The following is an 8,159-nucleotide window of genomic DNA, read 5'->3' as shown; positions in this document are numbered from 1 at the left end:
TTCAATGGTCTTTTCATCAGTATTTCTTATCATTTCTATGTCTACAAGAGGCTGCAACTTTTCTTGTTGATATGATATACAATCAAAAGAACAATTCTCAATTTTGACCTATTCATCGAGATGAGGGACGCCTTGTATTTCTACACCATGAATTCTTTCTTGATGTTGTTGATCTTTCAAGTTTACTAGATCAATGTCAATGGCTAGAAAAACTCCAAATCCAAAGGAATGAAATGCTTGAAATGAAGAAGCCATTGGTAGATTTTTATTAATCTTATCATCCCCAAGCTCTTTTTCAGTGGGGGGATGACTCCTACTATTACATTTCATTCCACATAATAGCATAGCATCATCTATTTTAATTGCTTCTTTTTGAGCATCTCTTAGATTTTGCACATTTTGATAGTTTAACTAAAATTTAATTTTAGTTTCCATTGTAGCAACAAAAATACATAACTAATTATTTTCAATTGGTTGGCATGCTAGAGGGATCTTTCCAACTCACCTATTAAATCAATCAATTAAATCTCTTATAGATTCATCTTCCATTATTCAAATTTGCAAGAAATTTAATGACATCTTACCAACACCAACTGTAGGCTTGAATCTTTCAATAGACTTCACTTTCAAGTCATCCCAAGAAGTGATGCAACCATCCTACAAGTTTTGAAACCAATCAGTGGCATTTTCAATGAGGCTCCTAGCAAACAATCTAACAAAGACATCCTCTTCATGCACACCCAAAATCTCGCAGGTGACTATAACTACTTTGATGTGGTCATCTAGATCTTGTGTTTTATCTCCTAGAAACTTGGGAAGGTATTCCCATGATTTTTAAGGTAAGGCTGAATACTAGGCCAAGGAAAATGGTCTGATACAAGCTCCCCATGGCTAAGCTACAACCATAGCCACAAAACACAATTGAACTCCAAAATCAAAGATTCAAAAAGATTGTAACATAGAGTCGCCAATATCCTACACATAGAGATAATCATAAAAAATCAAGAAACAAATATTAACAGTAATTTTTGTTTTCAAGGTTCCCCAACAGAGTTGCCAAAAATTTGTTAGTCAATAGATTGTCCTCCAAGGAAATAAATACAAATTAACTTTAAATGCCTAGATATGAAGATTGAATCAACACTAATAGTTGGATAGGTAATCATTGAATTAATAACCTTTTTTTGAATATTATTGGGTATAGCTCCCTGTACATGATCTACAACAAATTAAATATGGATGCTTTTGACAAGAAAGTAAAAAAGGTTTACAAACATCTACTCGTAAATATAAAATAGATGCGGAAAGATTCAACTAAGAGGAATTGAACAACAAATAACACAAAGTTCATCTACCCAATTGCTGCATTACAAAGCAAAAACAAAGAATATATCTTCCATCCTTTTGAGAAAATGAAGAATCAGAGCTTTTAAAGATATATTGAAATGATAACATAATCAAAAAATAGTGACATTAGAATGCATTTTAGAGAAAACTAAAAGTGATACAAAGATCACAATTAGTGGAAAGAAAATTGCTCAAACTTTAGATTTTGATATGCAATTATCTTACAATCTCCCTTCCCTAAAGCGTAAAAGATGACAAAGATCCTCTTAGATATTTGCAGTCAAAGCTACTATCTAAAGAAAACTGAAAATTTTGCCTTGTATTACATAAAACAAATCAAAATTTATCCCTTTCTCTAACATACAGTTCAGAAAACACAAGCCCTGCCCTCTCTTCCTCACAAGAACTGGAAAAAATCTATAAAAACTTCCTCTCCTATTGTAGCATAGAGTCTATAGCCCCTTAGTAAGGGAAAAAAAAAAGTGGAACCCCTACCCCAAATAATGCTCCAACATTTATAGCTTTAGGAAATGAGTAACCTCCACCAAAAATTGATTTTTTAGTTATAAAAACTAATACGTTCAAAGGTGGTTATTCAGTTATAAAAATTGACAAGATTGAAGGTGGTTATTCAGTTATAAAAATTAATAAGTTCAAGTATGGGAGGCATAACTAATTATCCGACTGTTGGATCTTCTTCATTTTTAGATATGTTGATGATGTCATATCCAACTATGTTTCTACTAGAGAAATTAGTAAAATTATTCCCGAGTTAAAAGTTATTGGTTGTTGTTTGCAAGTAGATAAAACTATCAAACAATCAAACCCATTAAACCACTTTGAACCAAGTCATGTTTCGAACTTGAACTCTAAAATATTGAATCTTTGCATTGAACCTATCTCTATTTGAGCTCCTTGAACCTATGAACCATTTTATCCTCCATGAACCTATTATACCATTTAAAATATCTTGAGCTGATTGAACTCTTAGAACCGTCAAACTCATTCGAACCTACAGGATGAACTCTTCTGAACCAAATGAACTTTATTGAACCACTTTGAACCAAGTTGAACCTATGAATCCTTTGTGCCTATTTGTCTTTGTCAAACCAATTGAACTCCTTAAACTATCAAATGCATTTAAGCTCACACTTTGAACTATATTGATCCACCTAAACTACTTCAAACTACTTTGAACATTAGTTCAAAGAGGTTAAGGATCCCACATTGAAAATTTTAGTCATTAATATTTTTGACAACAAGACTAGGTCTAGGTTTAGGAGGCATAAATTTTTGTCCCATAGTTGGACCTTTTTTATTTTCAGATATGTTGGTAAAATTCGAATCTTCTTCCTTTCCACTAAAGTAATTAAAAAAATTATCCCCAAGTAAAGAGTTACAGGTGACTATTTTTCATAAGATAAACAAGTTTTACAAGGACCCTGAAACCAATAGTTAATACATAACCAAGGCTAATAATAAGAAGTTAAAGCCTAGTCAAAAAAAAGAAAAGTCACAAGGTTGATAATAAGCATGAAAGCTATAGGTGAATATTTATAGGTATACAAAACTGTGCTTTTGAACTGCTTTGAACAACTTTGAACCAAGTTTGAAGTAGTTCAAAGAGGTTCAAGACCTAAAACTAAAAATTTAAAATCTAGGTCCATATGTTTACCAACAGGGGCTCTAACTACAGGACTATTTTTGATGCAAAAAAAAAGACCTCTAGAAATATCTGGTGAAAGAAAATTGCCTTATCCATTGGGCAAATAGAGTCACCAAGAAGAGAAAATCAAAAGCTGCTTGTAGAGAGGGCAGAGGGGAAAAGGGAAAAGCCAACCGGCCAAAACACCTAAACTACCAACAAGAAAAAAGCTTTTACATTATTCAAACTAAAACTACACACATCCAAAGAATATTTAAACATATATACAATAGGTAGGGAAAACACCTACCATGGAGGAAAAAGGAAAGAAAAACTCACACATGACCATTAACTAGTAAAGAGAAGTATGAGCCATCCCTAAAAAATGGATGGTGCTTGCATGAATGAAACTGATACAATCTTTGCATGAAAAACTCTTGATTGTTGCATATCAAACTAATTTTTTTGTAAAGACTTCATAAGCCAAGCATCATCCCCAAATAACAAAGATTCATCATAGACATCACATTCTTTGTGAGCTTTTGACATGAAACTTTTCAATTCATTATATATTGTTTGTTGAAAGAAAAAGTGCCCAAATGTCTCTAAAGTACACATCACATTATTGATGTCATTTTCTATTATTCTATTATCTATCAAAGTACTTGTAACACTTAGATTATCATTAAAATAATCCTCACTTTCCATTGCATCAATATCAATTGAGATAATTTCTTCATATTTTGCTGCAATTAAATATGGAAAGTCTTTGTTTAGGATCAATGCATTAGAAAATGTAATACCTAGATCTTTCCCTTTTGGATCTTGCCTAGCAGGTATCAAAAGCTTTTCAATAGTCTTTTCATCAATATTTCTTATCATTTCTATGTCTTCGAGAGCCTACAACTTTTCTTGTTGATATGATATACAATCAAATGAACAATTCTTAATTTTGACTTGTTTATCAAGATGAGGGATGCCTTGTATTTTGTCACCATGAATTCTTTCTTGATGTTTTTCACCTCTCAAGTTTACTGGATTAGTGTCAATGGTTGGAAAAACTCCAAATGCTTGAAATGAAGAAGTCATTGGTAGCTTTTTATTAATCTTTTAACCCCCAAGCTCTTTTCTTGTGGGGCGATGGCTCCTATTATTACATTTCACTCTACATAATAGCATAGCATCATCTATTTTAATTGCTTCTTTTTGAGCATCTCTTAGATTTTGCACATTTTGATACTTTAACTAGAATTTAATTTTAGTTTCCATTGCACCAAAAAAAATGCACAACTGATTATTTTCAGTTGGTTGGCATGCTAGAGGGATCTTTCTAACACATCTATTCAATCTATCAATAAAATCTCTTATAGATTTTTCTTCCATTATTTGTATTTGCAAGAAATTTGATAACATCTTACCAACATCAACTGCAAGCTTGAATCTTTCAACAAAATTCACTTTCAATTCATTACAACAAGTGATACAACCATCTTGCATGTTTTGAAACCAATCAGCAACATTTTCAATGAGGCTTCCAACAAACAATCTAACAAAGACATCCTCTTCTTGCACACCCATAATCCTATAGGTTACTATAACTGCTTTGATGTGGTCATTTGGATCTTTTGTTTTATCTCCAAGAAACTTGGGAAGGTATTCCCATGATCTTTTAGGTAAGGTGAAATACTAGTCCAAGGCAAATGTTTCGATCTGAGCCCCCCATGGCTGAGCTGCAACCACATCCATAAAACACACACGAACTCCAAAATCAAAGATTCAACAAGATTGTAACATAGAGTTTCCAATCTCTTGCACACAAAGATAATCATCAAACTATGTTTGATCTTCATTTTCAAGGTTCCCCAGCAGAGTCACCAAAAATCTATTAGTGAACAACCTCCAAAGAAATAAATACTAATTAACTCTAAATCCCTAGATAGTTAGATAGAATCAGCAATAATAGTTGGATAGGTAATCATTGAATTGATAACCTTCCTCTGAATCGTATCGGGTATAGCTCCCCATACATGATTTACAAAAAAATAAATATGGATGCTTTTGACCATAAAGCACAAAAGGTTTACAAACATCTATTCATAAATATGAAATAGATGCCGAAAGACTCAACTAAGAGGAATTGAACAACAAATAACACAAAGTTCATCTACCCAATTGCTGCATTACAAAGAGAAAACAAAGAATATATCTTCCATCCTTTTGAGAAAATGAAGAATTAGAGCTTTTAAAGATATCTTGAAATGATAACATAATAAAAAAAAATTACATTAGAATGCATTTTAGAAACAATTAAAAGTGATACAAAGATCATGATTAGTGGAAAGAAAACTGCTCAAACTTAGTATTTTGATATGCAATTATCTTCCAATCTCCCTTCCCTAAAGTGTAAAAGATGACAAATATCCTCTTACATATTTGTTGTCAAAGTCACTGTCTAAAGAAAACTGAAACTTTTCCCTTGAATTACATAAAATAAATTAAATTTTATCCCTTTCTCTAACACATAGTTCAAAAAATAGAAGCTTTGCCCTCTCTTCCTTAGAAGAACTAGAAAAAATCTAGAAAAACTTCCCCTCTTATTGTAGCACATAGTTTGTAGCCTCTTAGGAAAGAAAGAAAAAAGTGGAATCCCTACCCCAAATAATGCTCCAACATTTATAGCTTTAGGCAATGAGTAACCTCCACCAAAAATTAGTTATTTAGTGATAAAAATAGTTATAAAAACTAATAGGTTCAAATGTAGTTATTCAATTATAAAAAATGAAAAGTTCAAACGTGGTTATTCATATATAAAAACTAATAGGTTCAAGTATGGGAGGCATAACTAATTATCCCACCATTGGATCTTCTTCATTTTAATATATGTTGGTGATGTCATATTCATCTATGTTTCCACTAGAGCGATTGGTAAAATTATGCTCAAGTTAAAAGTTATTGGTTTTTGTTTGCACGTAGATAAAATTGTTGAAGCATCAAACCCATTGAACCACTTTGAACATGTCATGTTTTGAACCTGAACTCTAAACTGTTGAATATTTGCATAGAACCTGTCTCTATTTGAGCTCCTTGAACCTATGAACCATTTTATCCTCCATGAACCTATTGTACCATTTAAAACATCTTGAGCTAATTGAATTCTTTGAACTACCAAACTCATTTGAAACTGTAGGATGAACTCTTCTGAACTAAATGAACCTCATTGAACCACTTTGAACCAACTTGAACCTTTGAATCCTATGTATCTATTTGTCTTGGTTGAGCCAATTGAACTCCTTGAACTATCAAATGCATTTGATGTTACACTTTGAACTACTTTGATCCACTTGAACCACTTCAAACTACTTTGAAGTTTAGTTCAAAGAGGTTCAAGATCCCACACCAAACATTATAGTAATTAATATTTTTGATAGCAAGACTAGGTCCAAGTTTGGGAGGTATAACTTTTTATCCCACCAATTTATCTTTCTAATTTTCAAATGTGTTGGTACAATCCTAATGTTCTTCCTTTCCACTAAAGCTATTTGCAAAATTATGCCCAAGTAAAGAGTTATAGGTGACAACTTTTTATAAGATAAACAGGTTTTATAGGGACCCTAGAAACTAATAGTTAATACATAACCAAGGTTGATAATAAACAATTAAAACTTAGCCAAAAAAAGATAGGTAACAAGGCTGATAATAAGCACGAAAGTTATAGGTGACTATTTATAGGTATACAAAACTGTCATTTTGAACTACTTTGAACAACTTTGAACCAAGTTTGAAGTAGTTCAAAGAGGTTCAAGACTTGAAACTGACAATTTAAAATATGGGTCCATATGTGTACCAACAGATATATTCAAGTAGTTAAAGATGTATTAGATGTAAATTTATATGATTTTAAATAATTATTTATATTGATATTTTAAATTTATTTTAATTAAAGAGTATTTTGTGATTTTTGTTGTTGTATACATATATGCATATTATATTTCATGGACCCACCCCCAACCCCACCTCCATGACCACCTAGTCCTCCTCCACCACCTACCCTAGAGGACTTGTCCAAGAGCATGAGGTGAAACCTTCATGAAATCATGCAAGATATACAAACTATTAGGTGTGAGACTCATCCCCCCTCCTACTTTGCCTTGCATATAGCATGCAAGGCATTGTATAGTCTATAGACCACTTAGACTATGACATAGATAGCTTCAGAGCATGGAGGCAAAACATGCATGCATTTTATTCTGAGAGCATGTCTTATAGATAGGTGATGGGATAAGTGAGAAGAAGCCTCATATATCTATTAGATGGTGCACATGCCCCCACATATCATAGCACTTTTGGGAGTGGTGGTGGATGGTATTTACCATTCACTAGATGCTAATAATGAGGTGCCCATGTACTTTCTTAAGAAATTATGGATAAAGTTTGAATTTTTTTTTGAAATGTAATTATTTCGATATAAAATTATTCCAATTAATCAACTGAGGGATGCCTTAGGATAGGCTTGGGAAAAAGCTCAGTGATAATATGAGGAATTGTCAATGTCCTCAACCTCTTGTTCCTCTTCCTACACTAGTTGTTTTAGCATCTGTTCATCATTGAGTAGTGTCATCTACTCTTACTTCATGTAGTGCTATTTTGGGAAATTTAGTAGACTAGTATATGCAGGCAAGGGATATCCGTCCCCTTGGATACAATTTTACCTATTGTGGAGGTATATGCAGAGGCCCTCAAAGTTATGTTGATGCAGCACAAGATACTCATGATGCCAAGGGTGGTGATTTTGATGATGAGGTGTATGTTGTTCATGGTGGTTCTAGTGATGATATTTATGTTTCATCATTTGTTGACCTTCTTTATGGGGAAGGAGATAGTCAAGAGCAACAGGTGAAAAATTTATTAAAATTTATAAATTATATTATTATTTACTTTCTACATATATGAATAATTGTATTAACTGGATATAATGTATGTTTCAATTTTTAATGGATAGAGGATCAATGATATTGTTCCTACTAGGGGATAGTATAGTGTTTTTCTAAGACCTTTAGATGTTGGCATCTCTCATATGATATGCACTTTGAATTACACTTTAATTAATGTACATTGGAACTCAAATTTAATAACATGTGCTCATATATTCTTTTTATCTAATTTTGTA

The sequence above is a fragment of the Cupressus sempervirens genome, chromosome 9, assembly GCF_028749045.1.
Source record: "Cupressus sempervirens isolate cs-2001-9-10 chromosome 9, ASM2874904v1, whole genome shotgun sequence".
In the NCBI taxonomy this organism is placed as follows: Eukaryota; Viridiplantae; Streptophyta; class Pinopsida; order Cupressales; family Cupressaceae; genus Cupressus; species Cupressus sempervirens.
The sequence above is the reverse complement of the archived record's forward strand: the minus strand, read 5'-3'. Positions refer to the sequence as shown.